Source organism: Quercus lobata, chromosome 8 (assembly GCF_001633185.2).
Source record: "Quercus lobata isolate SW786 chromosome 8, ValleyOak3.0 Primary Assembly, whole genome shotgun sequence".
NCBI lineage: Eukaryota > Viridiplantae > Streptophyta > Magnoliopsida > Fagales > Fagaceae > Quercus > Quercus lobata.
Window position 1 is genome coordinate 60,270,371 of NC_044911.1, and position 12,640 is coordinate 60,283,010.

Here is a 12,640-nt window from a genome sequence, read left to right on the forward strand (position 1 = left end):
CATTGTTGCTATTGTTGATGCTTGGATAGGTTATGAGTATGGCTCATGACCCATTGTAGCATCCATACTCATTTTAATCACAAATACAAACACAAAAACTATTAAAAAATCAAATAGATGAACCACAATACAATGAAAAGTCAAATTCTCAAACTTTGCTGGTAATTTACCAACGTAGATTGAATTCTAACTTTGTAATTCAAGAATAATATCAATACAAATAAATTGAATTTCAAATTCATATTCACATCTTTGTATTGTTTATTTATAATTGCCAAAAATGTTAAAAGGTTTTCCCAAATTGCTAAAGTCTGTCAGAGTTAACAAATTTTATATACCTGGTGGAAACCCTTACTTTTTTTTTTTTTTTCCTTTTTTGAGAATACTAAGTATTTTTAACACACACACACGGGGAGAGGTGGAAACCCTTACTTTGTTCTTCATGATCACAGAAAAAGTTCATTATTTACTACCTTCATGAACAAAGAAGATTCAATTAAATGTCATCAATTTGTTATAAGATATGCTCGTTTAGTTATGACATAGCCAATTTTTACAATTAGGAAAATCAAAACACATAAAGCTTCTTTTAGCCAAAATTTTTTATTTATCTATTATTATATTTTTTTGGCTTGTGGCAGATCCAAGCTTCTTTTTAACTGAAATGCTCCACACTAATCTCAAAAAAAATTAAATACAAAAGCTACTGTTCTTGGCTTAATAAGTGGAACTTTTAAATTACATTAACACTTATCTTAAAATAAGTAGGTTGCTAAATTAAATAAATTCTACTCAATTCAAGACACACCAGCAATTTTTATAGTGAGGCTAAACTGTCTGCTATACAAAAGCTAATTGGAAATTATGTTTCAAACAAAACATATGTATGCACATTTATGTTACCAATATCAACATGTGATACAAAGTTTAAAGAAAATCAAACCAACCCATCAACAAAAAAGTAAATAATCGCTATGTTTTAATCAAGAGAATTGTACTTCATTTTGTGAGGTTATGAGGTTAAAAGAAGTACAATGCATGTATTAAAAGATTGGTTATGAGGTTAAAAGATTCCATGAACAAAAAATGCATGTAGTTAAAACTATTACTAACAACACTAACAGAGAACAAACACGTGAGAGTATAGCTCTCCTAGGCATCCTATCAAACACCTGTTAGGAATCTCAAACAGCTATAATAACCAACCCCAACCTTCAAAAAAAAAATTAAATTCCCACAAAAACACAAATATTTCAGTCATATAGCAATATGCAACAATACCCACAATTTTTTATTTTATTTTATTTTATTTTATTTTTGGGGTTATACCATCCTCCTTTCCTCTCATCCTAATAATTCCAATTCTCCAACACTACCAACCATGAATGGTTAAGTAAATTAAAAAAAAAAATCTCAAAAAAACCCAAAACTTGCTTCAGAGGATGTGTTAGAGTTTTTGGATTGCTTATAGCTTCCTCGACGACACTGGTGGCATTTGAGTTTTGGGTTTTTGGGTTTTGATTTTGGGGAAGGAGAGGGTTTTGATTTTCAGGGAAGAAGATGGTTGCATGAAAGAATCTAAAAAGAGAGTGGGAGGCATCGGGTATTTTGGGAGAAAAAAAGTGTACTAGATTTAGAATATATATATATATATATATATATATTACCAGTAGCAGTTTAGGCGGCGTGATATTGGTGAGCGACTGGCTTGTCGGTGGATGATAGTCTGACTCGTTTTTTCTATCTCTGTTCTGAGGAAGAAGATGTCTATTGGTTTGTGGGTATGGTGGGTTTTGATTGAGGAATCTGTGGGTATGGTGTCTTGGTTTGACGTGGGTCTGATCGAGGAGGAGCTAGTAGAGGAAGGTAGGGTGTGCATTGTGGTGAAAGAAAAGGCAGAGCGTGGTGAAAGAAAAGGCAGAGCATCGTGAAAGAGAAGGTAGAGAATCGGGTTCGGGTTTTAGAAAAGTTTTATTATGTTTTATTATTTATTTTAATATTGTGTTGACGTGGAAAATTGTGGGAGCTTTAGAAGCTTTGGTTATATATATATATATATATATATATAAATATTTATATAGATAGCAGAAACCTTTTTCTGCAATTAAGGCGGTGTTACCGTGTAGGAAAAAATACTCTCTTAAAATTCTAACAACCGTACAACACAATCACACCACTTAACCTGCTTTAATCACACTATTTAATTACAAAAATTTATGCTTAAAAAAAAAAAAAAACCTTTGGCCTTTCTCCTATCACTATTCACTAAACCTCTGTTCGATCATTCCTAAAAAAAAAAAAAAAAAAAAAAAATCTCCATTCGGTCTAATAAAAAAAAAAAAAAAATTCCATTCAAATTCTTTCAATATCTTTCACTCTACTTTGTGATTAAGGAAAACAAAAACTTCGATTGATGTATATCCATAATTTGCAATGAAGAAAAAAAATCTCTTCCTCTCAAAAATTTTTGGTCTAGTTATGCTAAAACGAAAATAAATTAGACTTCACTATCTTGATTCAGAAGAAGGAAGATGAGTCTCCTTTGCCTATTAACAATGCCTTCGACAGGGTTAGTATTCATTCTTCGTCTTTTTCCCCACAAATTAGATTTGTTATATGTTTCAAACTTTTACAATTATAGTTGGGTTTGGTTCCAGAAATTAGGGTTAAGGAATTCGAAATTCTGATATATGACTATTTTATTAGATATTTTCAGAAATTAGGGTAAAGGAATTCGAAATTCTTGTGGATGTAAAACATTCAATTTCTTTCTCTGCAGAGATGAAGTGGAATCTTTCTTCAATCTGGAGTCTCTAATTTCATCAAAGGAAAGGTACCAATTTCTTTTCCTAATATTCTCCTAACTTTACCTTTCTTACATGTTCCCTTATTTGTAAGGGGGATTGAAATCGTGGGATTTTGAAATCTGAAAATATTTTGTTATTTTGTTTATGCATTGTAGATTTTAGAAGATATTTTTTTAAAAGATACTTATAAGTAATGATTTTCTTATTTTTGATGTTGGGTTTTTCTGGGTTTTGCATGTTTTAAATTGTTAAATATGAAAGAATGAAGTTCCTTTGTACAAAATTGATTACTTTGTATGTTATGGTAGAGAATTATTTTCTCAAAGATTTACTTATCAAAAAAAGATAATTTTCTTAGAGATAGTATCATTTATGTTTGGGTATTTGGCTGGATTTAGGCATTTGGGTTAGATTTGGTTTTGATATAGGTATTTGGGTTAGAAAATTAGAATTTGTTTTGTTTGAGTATTTGTTTTTGTTTTGGATATTAGGAATTGAATTGTTTTTGGGGCTGTTCTGTAACTAAGTTTACAATCTACAGAGTGAGGGGATGAAAGAATTCAAAGCGTGGCCAATGTTGCCAATCATATCATCTTTGCTGGATACTGCTTTTCTGTTTACAACAATTTGTCACTAAACATATACTTTTATGTCTTTCTTATAAGAGTTAATCTGTACTTTTTCCTCTTTATTTATAGGACATCTATTGGATGTTTCTTTACATATATCTTTTATTTATTTATTTTTTTTATAACTTTTTTAAAATATAGTTGCTTAAGTGTATATTACCATGATCAACATAAAGATTAATTAATCATTCAGATGACTCTTGATAGTAGTGAATCCAACTCTTAATATTTGTGTTTCTCCTCAAGAAATTTAGACATGTGCGCATTCTCAAGGATTGATTCATTTATCTACAACTTTGCCCAGTTTTGAAACTCATGGATATATGACAAAAATAAGGATACAGTAGAGTGTTTGGTGGTAGATGATTTTATATAGTTCTTGACAATTTTTTTTATAGTTCCATTGGCACTTATAATAGGATGAAAAATGAAATAGTTGGGTACATTTCTAATCAATTAGCTATAGGAAAGCAAATTTGATTAATTCTTTCCAGTTTAGTGGTATCATCTTAATATCTTTTGGTTAATTTTTTATTTATAGTTTGTGAAATTTCTATTGCTAAAGATCTATATGGTAGTAGTATGTTTGGTTTATTGCTTTAGCATGAACTTGCAATTCTTTCATATGACTTTTAATTTTACTTCCATTGCTTCAGCATTTCCTTGTAATTAAGGCTGTGATGACACATAAGGAAAATTGCCCACTTAAAAATCTGCCACGCTTACAATTTGAAAGTTACAAAATACCACTCGTTGCACCGTTTGAGGCTTTAAATTTTAACGGTTTATTGTGCAACGTACACAATTTAAAATAGAAAACACATTTAGATTAGAGAGAGAGAGAGAGAGAGAGAGAGAGAGAGAGAGAGAGAGAGAGAGAGAGAGAGAGAGAGAATGAGTTGATTAGGCACAAAGAGTGGAGAGAGAGAAAAAACTAAGAAAACTGCCCCCAATTGCGTCAAGTGACAGTCCAGGCCTCGGCCATCGTCAAACCCATTCCCTCCACTAGTATAGTCTCTGTTTTTTGGTTTTTTATTTTTATTTTTTATTTTTTAATTTGGGATCAAATTTGATTTAGGTCTGGGTATTTTGACTGGATTGGATTGCATTAAGTTTTTTGGCTTAGATTTGGTTTTGAATAAGGAATTTGGGTTAAGAATGGTTTTTAATACTTGTTATTTGTGTTGGATTTGGTTTTCCTTTAAGATAATTGGGTTCAATTTGTTTTGAGTATATCTCTACACTTTAAAGCTTTCATTTTATTTATTCTATTTTAAATTTTTTGTTGAAACATTTTTTCCCTTTATAATTTCGTTTCCCATGTTTCATTTCTAACATTGTTATTAAGTTTTTCCAGTATATACTTCTTTGTATTAGATTTTTTTCCCCATATAGTTCACATATCACAGTGATTGTGTCGATTTTATTTTTAAATTGTATTTCATTGGTATACACACACTTTGTAATGTAGAATGAGGTTGGCCATATTTGATCAATAGGGCTAAGATTGCAAACTTTGCATCTGAATTGGATTTTTGTTTCTATTTATTGATAACAAATGAAAACGAATACATATAAGAAAGCCCTGAAATCCAAATATAGAGGAAACAAGAAGTTGAAAATAGAAAGAACAAGAAGCTGAATATAGTAGAGAAGTACAGACCAATAGGTACATGCAGAGAAATTTAGAGCAACAAGTATAAAGATTGCAGAAAATACAGACCAATAGGTGTAGAGAAATACAGATCATGACAAATATTTTTAGATGTCAAATATTTGAGCTTCGAGTCCCAATATTTATTTATTTATTTCAAATATTTGTTTAATGATGTGCTCCACCTGTTTTTTAAAAGAATTGAATCAATAAAATTTTCAAAAATTGTTGTTTCCTTTGAGACATGAGTTTAACAATATGAACAATTTGAAGAACCTTTACTCTTTCACTATGGAATTGTTGTTTTAAATTTTAATGCGTTATCCTTATTTATTCATTCATATGCATTTAGTTTCTTGCCCTTTTCATGTTTGATGCATCTTAATTTGTTGTAATATTTTGCTATCTTGGAGGGTTAGTCATGTTGTTCGAGTGTTTTCCACTAGAGTCACTAAGTACATTCTCATGTTTGTAAGATTTCAATTTAATTTTTCAAAGTACAGAATTTTAAAAATCTTTCACTGGATGAATTTCTAAATGCTGCTCAATGACACTTTGTGTTTGTAAGGGCATTCAAAAAGAAAGAAAGAAAAAGGTACTTAAGAAGATTTTTGAAAGCATGAGAAGGATAGAAAAAAATTAGATAATTTTAAATGTAGCTAATTTACGTTGACAGAATTAGAAATTTCTTCTCTACTCATTGCACCTTACAACTTTCTCAAACTTACATGATGCAGGTCTTTGAATTATTTTAATTTATGCAATTTGAATTTGGTGATTATTCCTTGTGGTGGGCCTCCTGCTGTATTAAAGCCTAAGTGTTCTGGATAAGAGAGTTTGGACCAGTCCAATTTCAACTCACCTTGGTCCGGCTTGTGCACAAACTATGTCTCGTTTGCCGAAAATTTAGTCACATGCCTATGGTAGGCGAAACTGTTATAGAAGAGTTATGATAGACACATACAATATGACAATAAAGGCAATACGCTTCCCGTTAGACAAAATAAATAAGGAATCCTTAAGTAAAGTAGGAAAAGAACGATATAAGAAACATGTTATAAGTGAAATTGCAAAGGCAAGAAAGGAAATAATTTCGATAAATAGTGAAATCAAAAGGAAAAGGTTAGTCTGCTATGTTCAACTGTGCTATAGGACTAATACCAAGGAGGGAAGCACTTCCTCAACATGGATAATCTCGCAGGAGACTCTTGTTGTAGAAATTATCCACTTTAAGGGAATAGACCTAAATAGCTTATGCCCAAGCAAATTCTTTGTCCTTAACAGAGGGTAGGCTTTTAGAGGGAGAGAAGGGATTAGCTTATTGATGCATGCCTGCCATTCTACACTCTCTATTTCTCTTCTTTCTCTTTTCTCTCTGTTTTTGTTATTTTGATTCTTTCCTCATTGCTATTCTTTCTTTCTTAGCCCTTACTCGTGTAGTGTTATGGCGAAGGTGGTGCTGTGATTCTCTCCTAGTGATTGCTACTGTTGTGATAATGATACTGTGCACGGCGAGGGCCCTTTATATACTGCCTGCCGTGACTGACTTTTACCATTTTAGCATTTAACTACTTTTGTCTAGATTCGGGTGTCCTTCCCAACCATCCACTGGTTTGTCAATTGCCCAGCCACTATCACTTACTTGTGCTGGCTGTGCCACTCCCCATTACCAGACAAAGAAGGCCGTTTTGTTTGCTTGTTCACCATGGCATTCTTATCCACCATAGTGTGGGTATTCTCTCTTGCTATCCCTCATGGCATGCACCTAGTGGTTCCAACTCATCATTTTTTCTTTTAGGTGGCATGTTATCCCAGCAGGACATCTCCCCTAAAAGAATTGAGTGGGAACCCCAGAATAGGCTTTCCTTTCTCCCCACTACCAGACCATATCCTCTCTTACCTCTGACCCATGACCCATCACTCTTGTATTGGCTGGGTATAGGTTAGTGGTGCTTGAGCCTTGCGCATGCTTCATTTCTGTGTACGTCCAAAGCTTGTCCGCTACTCATGCGTTTGCCATGGCATGGAGGTTCATCTGTGCATTTTGCCCTTCATCCTTGACCTTTTATGGCGTGAACTGTTTTTTGATTTTTCATTCTTTATTGGCTTGCTTCTTTCAAGGGCTGGGCCTTGCTTGATTGTGGGTTTTCCTCTCTTTAGCCCACTCTTTGCTCCTTCTGTAATCTTGCTACCATTCCTACTAGGCCAGTTTGCTTTTTCTGCTTTGGTGTTATTTGCCCTATGCTTGCAGGGCCTTTTTTGAGCCTGCTGCATATTATTCTTCCAATGACCTAGTATGGTCATTGGATTTATACTTATACTACTTTGGGCTTTCTTGAATCTTGACCCATTACATTGCTTGTGGGCTCCTTTGGCCCATTTCTTTCTCCTTGTGCATCTTGGGCCCATTTGCTTTCCTTGGGCGGTCTTGGCCCATTTTCTAATTCTGCATTCCCGTGAGCTTTTACTAACTCTTTTAGGCTTCACTGGCCTAATTACTGTATCCTTCATCCTTGGGGCTCATAGGTTTTACATCAACCCCTTACTTTCTTATTTCATTACTTCGGATTTGCTGTGGCCCATTCTTACTTTTCTACATCACATAATGCCCATGGGTTTACTATTTCTTTCTCTAGGCTCCTTTAGACCCATTTGCTTTCATCAAGGCCCGTTTATTTACTTTATGGGCCTATAATCCATCTTCTTGCCATTCAGGCTTAATGGTTTTTTTTTCTCTCAATCCACTAACTCTTTTCTGCCCCTATTGTTGGGCTTCTCCTTGTTATTGGGCTTCTCCAAAATGAGCTTCAACACTCCTCTACAAATTAATTCTAATATAGATTTTTTTTGATCAATTAGTGTTATGATATGAACGTTTTTTAGGTAAAATGGGTTATCCAAATTTAATATTGATCATCTTTGCTTTCTAATTTATAAATGTTGAATTATTCATTTGAATTGGTACTAAATTCTTTCTAAGTGTGTTGAATAATTTTGACTGACATTGTGATTTTATGTAGCACTTAGAGAACTTGAATACTTTCACACTTTCTATCACCAAAGTACCGACCTATGATTTCATAGTACTTTGGAAAGCTGTGGTATTATGCAACAACCTGATTTAGCTATTCAAGGGTCATTTTTTCTTATTTTACAGTTTTCTTTTCATATTGAATAGTAAATCTAATTGGTATGAAATTTGACACGCGTGTTAAAAACAAAAAAAATATACAATCCAACAGTTCAATTTTCAAAATATGTAATTATATTAATTTTTTTAATTGCAATTGTAGACATTGGTTATAAGCGAGTTTGTAGTCAAACTTTGTGCTTCTTACTATATTTATTTTAAAAATTTATGAATATTATGTGATTTTTCTCTTTAGTTAAATATGGATGATAGAAAAGGTTCTTGTAAATGTGAAGATGATTTTACACTCTTATTTATGGTGATCAATTGTTTCAACAATTACATGTTGGTGCACACACATGTATAAAAAAAAATTGACTTATGTGGGTGTGTAACCATTAACCAATGTTTATTGAAAACTGAATTATATAATAGATTGAAGCATGGTATTATCAAAGGCAATTGAAAAGATTCTAAACTAATTATTGTTACTATTTTTGTTTTTTGCTTTATAATTTATATGTATAAATATAACTAGGCTAAAATATTACTTTTACTTTTGTGTGTATAAATATAACCAAGCTATCTTAGAATTTTTATCATTTCATGTTTATTTTTACTTTGTTTTTCTTATTTTTTGGATTTTCCTTGGTCAAGATTGAACTTGCATTATGTACGCTTTTCTAGGTTTAGGAATATTTTTGACATTAGCTAATGTTATTTAATTTATGTTTAGCCGATGAAGAAATTATGAGATTAAATGCAATGTTGAAAGGCGTGGTTGTTAACAACTTTGGACCTACAAGATTTAGAGATGAAGTAGGAAGTCATTAAGCAAGGAATAAAATATTTGAAAGATTTTAATAAGTAGAACTTCTTTTTTATTTTAATTAATTATTATTTTTAAACAAGAGCATTTCTTTATTTCTATTAATTATATGTATTTATGTATTATGAGCAAGTCCAAGGTCATGGCTTTAGGCCTTATTCTTTTGGAGTAATCTTTGAATTTCATAATTAATTGTTTTGTTTTGATGCAAAGCAAAAAAGTGAAGTTACCATGTCAGCTTTTTAGTTTATATAAATTGATAGTTTTGTTCCTTCTCAAAAAAACTTTTTTTTTTTTTTTTGACAATTTCTTTATTGGGATGTGTTATAATTCAAACTTAATGTATATTTCCGTTTTTACATGGATGTGCTATACTCAATTTTCTTTACTAAATTTGCTATGAAAAAAATGATTTGACTTAATTTCGATTCAATTTATTTTCCATTTTTATAATTATTCAATCTTTGTGCTGTGAAGTGTCATAGTCTTTGAGTTTTTTCCCTCCCATTAATTTACATGTAAGGGTTTGCTGTGGCTTGAGCCTCATTGTCTAAGGAAGTTAAAACACTTTAGTGAGAGTTCTGTTTTGTTTATGTGTCCGTATGTATGTTTTATTTTTTGGTTGATTTATTAATTATTTCCCTTGATGTGCTATATCATAATAGGTTGTTGGTGGTTGCATTTTCATTATGATCAGAAGGTGAAGATAGAAATTATCCTTATCAATGCCTACTGTGTCCTCATCATTATCACAAGATGTAGATAGACTTTTTTTTTTTTTTTTCCCTAAACCTCATCTTCCTTGACAAACCTTATATTTATCTATTTGTGCCATATATATTTATCTTACATTTTAAATTGATTCTATAATTCATTATGACATTTGTATATGTCTATTGATTTTTTATGTTTATAATTTTTATGTTAAGTTTTTCTATATAGCTATTTTAGAATTGTTATGAAATATTGTTTCCATAATTAAAATTTAGCTGTTTAACATTGGTTTATTTTAACAATTAGTTAAATTATACAACATGCCCCAGAAGAATTTTAATGTATTTTATTGTCTTCTAATAAGTAAAATGACCCTGTGCATTGCGCGGGTTAAACACTAGTCTATATTTATATATTACTAAAAATTGAAGCATAACATTTAATGTTGCTACGCTCACGTTGAGCCACTTGAGTAGCTATGTCATTCCCATTCTCTTTCCTAAATTTATCCTACAATTTTAAAATAGTTTTTATCAATTTTAGAATACTAATAAAACTACAATTATTTCCATCTTATCTCTACCATAAAGTCCACTTCTATATATTACTAAAAGCTTAAGCATAGCATTTAATGTTGCTACGCTTCCATTGAGCAAAAATGTGAGCAGCCATGTCATTCCCATCCTTTTTCCTAAATTTATACTACAATTTTAAAATAGTTTTTATCAATTTTAGAATACTAATAAAACTACAATTATTTCCATCCTATCTCTACCATAAAGTCCACTTCCTATAAATTTAATTCCATCAGCCCACTTCTTCTAAATTTAATTCAAACATAAAGCCCAAACCCAAGCCTTCTTAACTGAAAACCCTTTGAAAATCACGGTTACAACTTCCTGGCTTCCCTTTTGTTTCTCACGCAAACCGTGTTCCTTCCCCTTCCCCACATTCTAACGAAGGACTATTAAAATGCTGTCCACCATAACGGCCAAACCCATTTCGAATAGCCTTTACTTTTTAACGCCAACCCTTTCTGTATCCCCTCCTTTTGCTCTACCTATGTTCAACGGTTTCAAAACTTCAGCCCTTCAGCTTGCTAACGCTAACCTCTCTCTCTTGCAATGACAGTTTCAAAACTTCAGACCTTTGGCTTTCTAAAACAAAATATTTGATGATTCACTTCAGACCTGTAAAACTTGAACGAAACACTAGGTGGGAGCTATTGAAGAGGGGGCAAATTTCATAGAAACAGACATCCTCGGCAATTAAGATGGAGTGCTGATATGCTCCCATGATGTAACACTGGATCTCGATAATAAAACAAATATTACAAACTTCAGTCAATTTGCTAATCGAAAAAGAATTTATGAGGTCCAAGGTGTGAATATGTTTGGGTGTATGTCTCTCAATTTCTGGCTTAATAGCATTGCACATCTGTTTTATAAAGTCCTTTTTTATATGAAAATTGGGTTATAAATCTATTCAATTATTTTAAAGTTCTCTCTTTCTTCTTTTCCCCTTTCAGTTTCAAGTTACTACGGTAAGAATTACAGAAAGAGTCGTTAATACTTTACTTTGCCAGACTATATTTTAGCAAGGTGGTTAGAAATTTACGATTAGTATGTCCTCATTATCTTCAATTCAGTTTTATGTTACATCAAGGCATTTGTTATCTGTAGCCTGGGAAAAATGACATTTTGAATGTGGATGTACGTCCCTCAGATGCCATAAATGTGGCAAATACATGCAAGGTATATATTTTCCATAGATTAGCATTGCATTTGGTACAGGTCAATTTCGCACAATAATGAAATTCAGACTTTCCAGTTCAAGATAGTTGAAGTTACCTTGATGTGAATGGAGTTTCCAATTGGTGGTTTTTTTTTTTATTATAAAATTTTAATAGGCGGTTGTTTGAGCAAGAACATGCTTGCATTTGTGCATTCATTGTGTGTGTCTATATATATATATATATATATATAGTGTGTGTGTGTGGTGCAATATGTTTTCTTCAGTATGAAATCTGACAGGGACTGCACAACAATTCCACCCCCTTATCCCTCTTGACGTCCTTTGAGACTTCAATAGATCTAATAACATTCGTTGGCTATGTATGAATGTTTCTTTAAAGCTTCTATAATCAGTTTAAAATTTGCTTTGTGCAGGCGCCAATATTTGTAAGTAGACAAATTATCTTGGAAGATGCTATTAAAATTGGTTATGGGATGGGCAGAACACGTGATACTAAGTCTACTTATGACGTGTCCCTTGTCAGGTATTGTGCACATAGTTGAGGGCCTTATATTTGCTATCATCTGTTATTATTGTATCTCATAGCATGAGTTATTTCATCTCCAGTGCTGTAGATGGTCCAGATATATTGTCTTGCATACTTACACACATATGAAAAGAAGGCCATTTATCGAGAGTTGTGACAGGTGATGAACATGTTGGACCTACTTGCTTTTTTATGTATTTATTTAAATGTTAAATTTTGTATAATGGTTTTTATTTATTTTGATCATTATGATATTTGCAAGTGAACATCTTTGTAGTTTTTGTAGTCGCTAATTTTTTTCCCCTCTCCATCGCTACATGAAGTTTGTGAGTTTTTTCCTGCATAATTAACATATATGAACATAGCTAGCTATGTACCTATTTCTCCGTTTATATGATTGAATTCCTATTTCAGGCGATTCAATTAATTTTGTATTTTTGGGAAAATCTAATGGTGTGACCTAGCTTCATGCTAACTTAGTTTCATTTTATTTATTTGTCTTAGTGACTTTAAAGTTATACAAAAGCAGAACTATATATGCTTAAGCTCTTTTAGGCTGTAGCTCAATAATTTTTCTCTTTTCTTTAACATATAAG

The 12,640-nt window shown here is 31.9% G+C and overlaps 1 long non-coding RNA gene across 1 annotated transcript; it reads left to right on the forward strand.

The window, feature by feature from the left end:
• Positions 1–2,394: 2,394 nt before the first annotated feature.
• On the forward strand, positions 2,395–12,189 carry LOC115955320. The gene is made up of 3 exons (XR_004084096.1): positions 2,395–2,569; positions 2,780–2,833; positions 11,932–12,189. It is a non-coding gene; the product is annotated as an uncharacterized LOC115955320 (long non-coding RNA).
• The last annotated feature ends 451 nt before the right edge of the window (positions 12,190–12,640 follow it).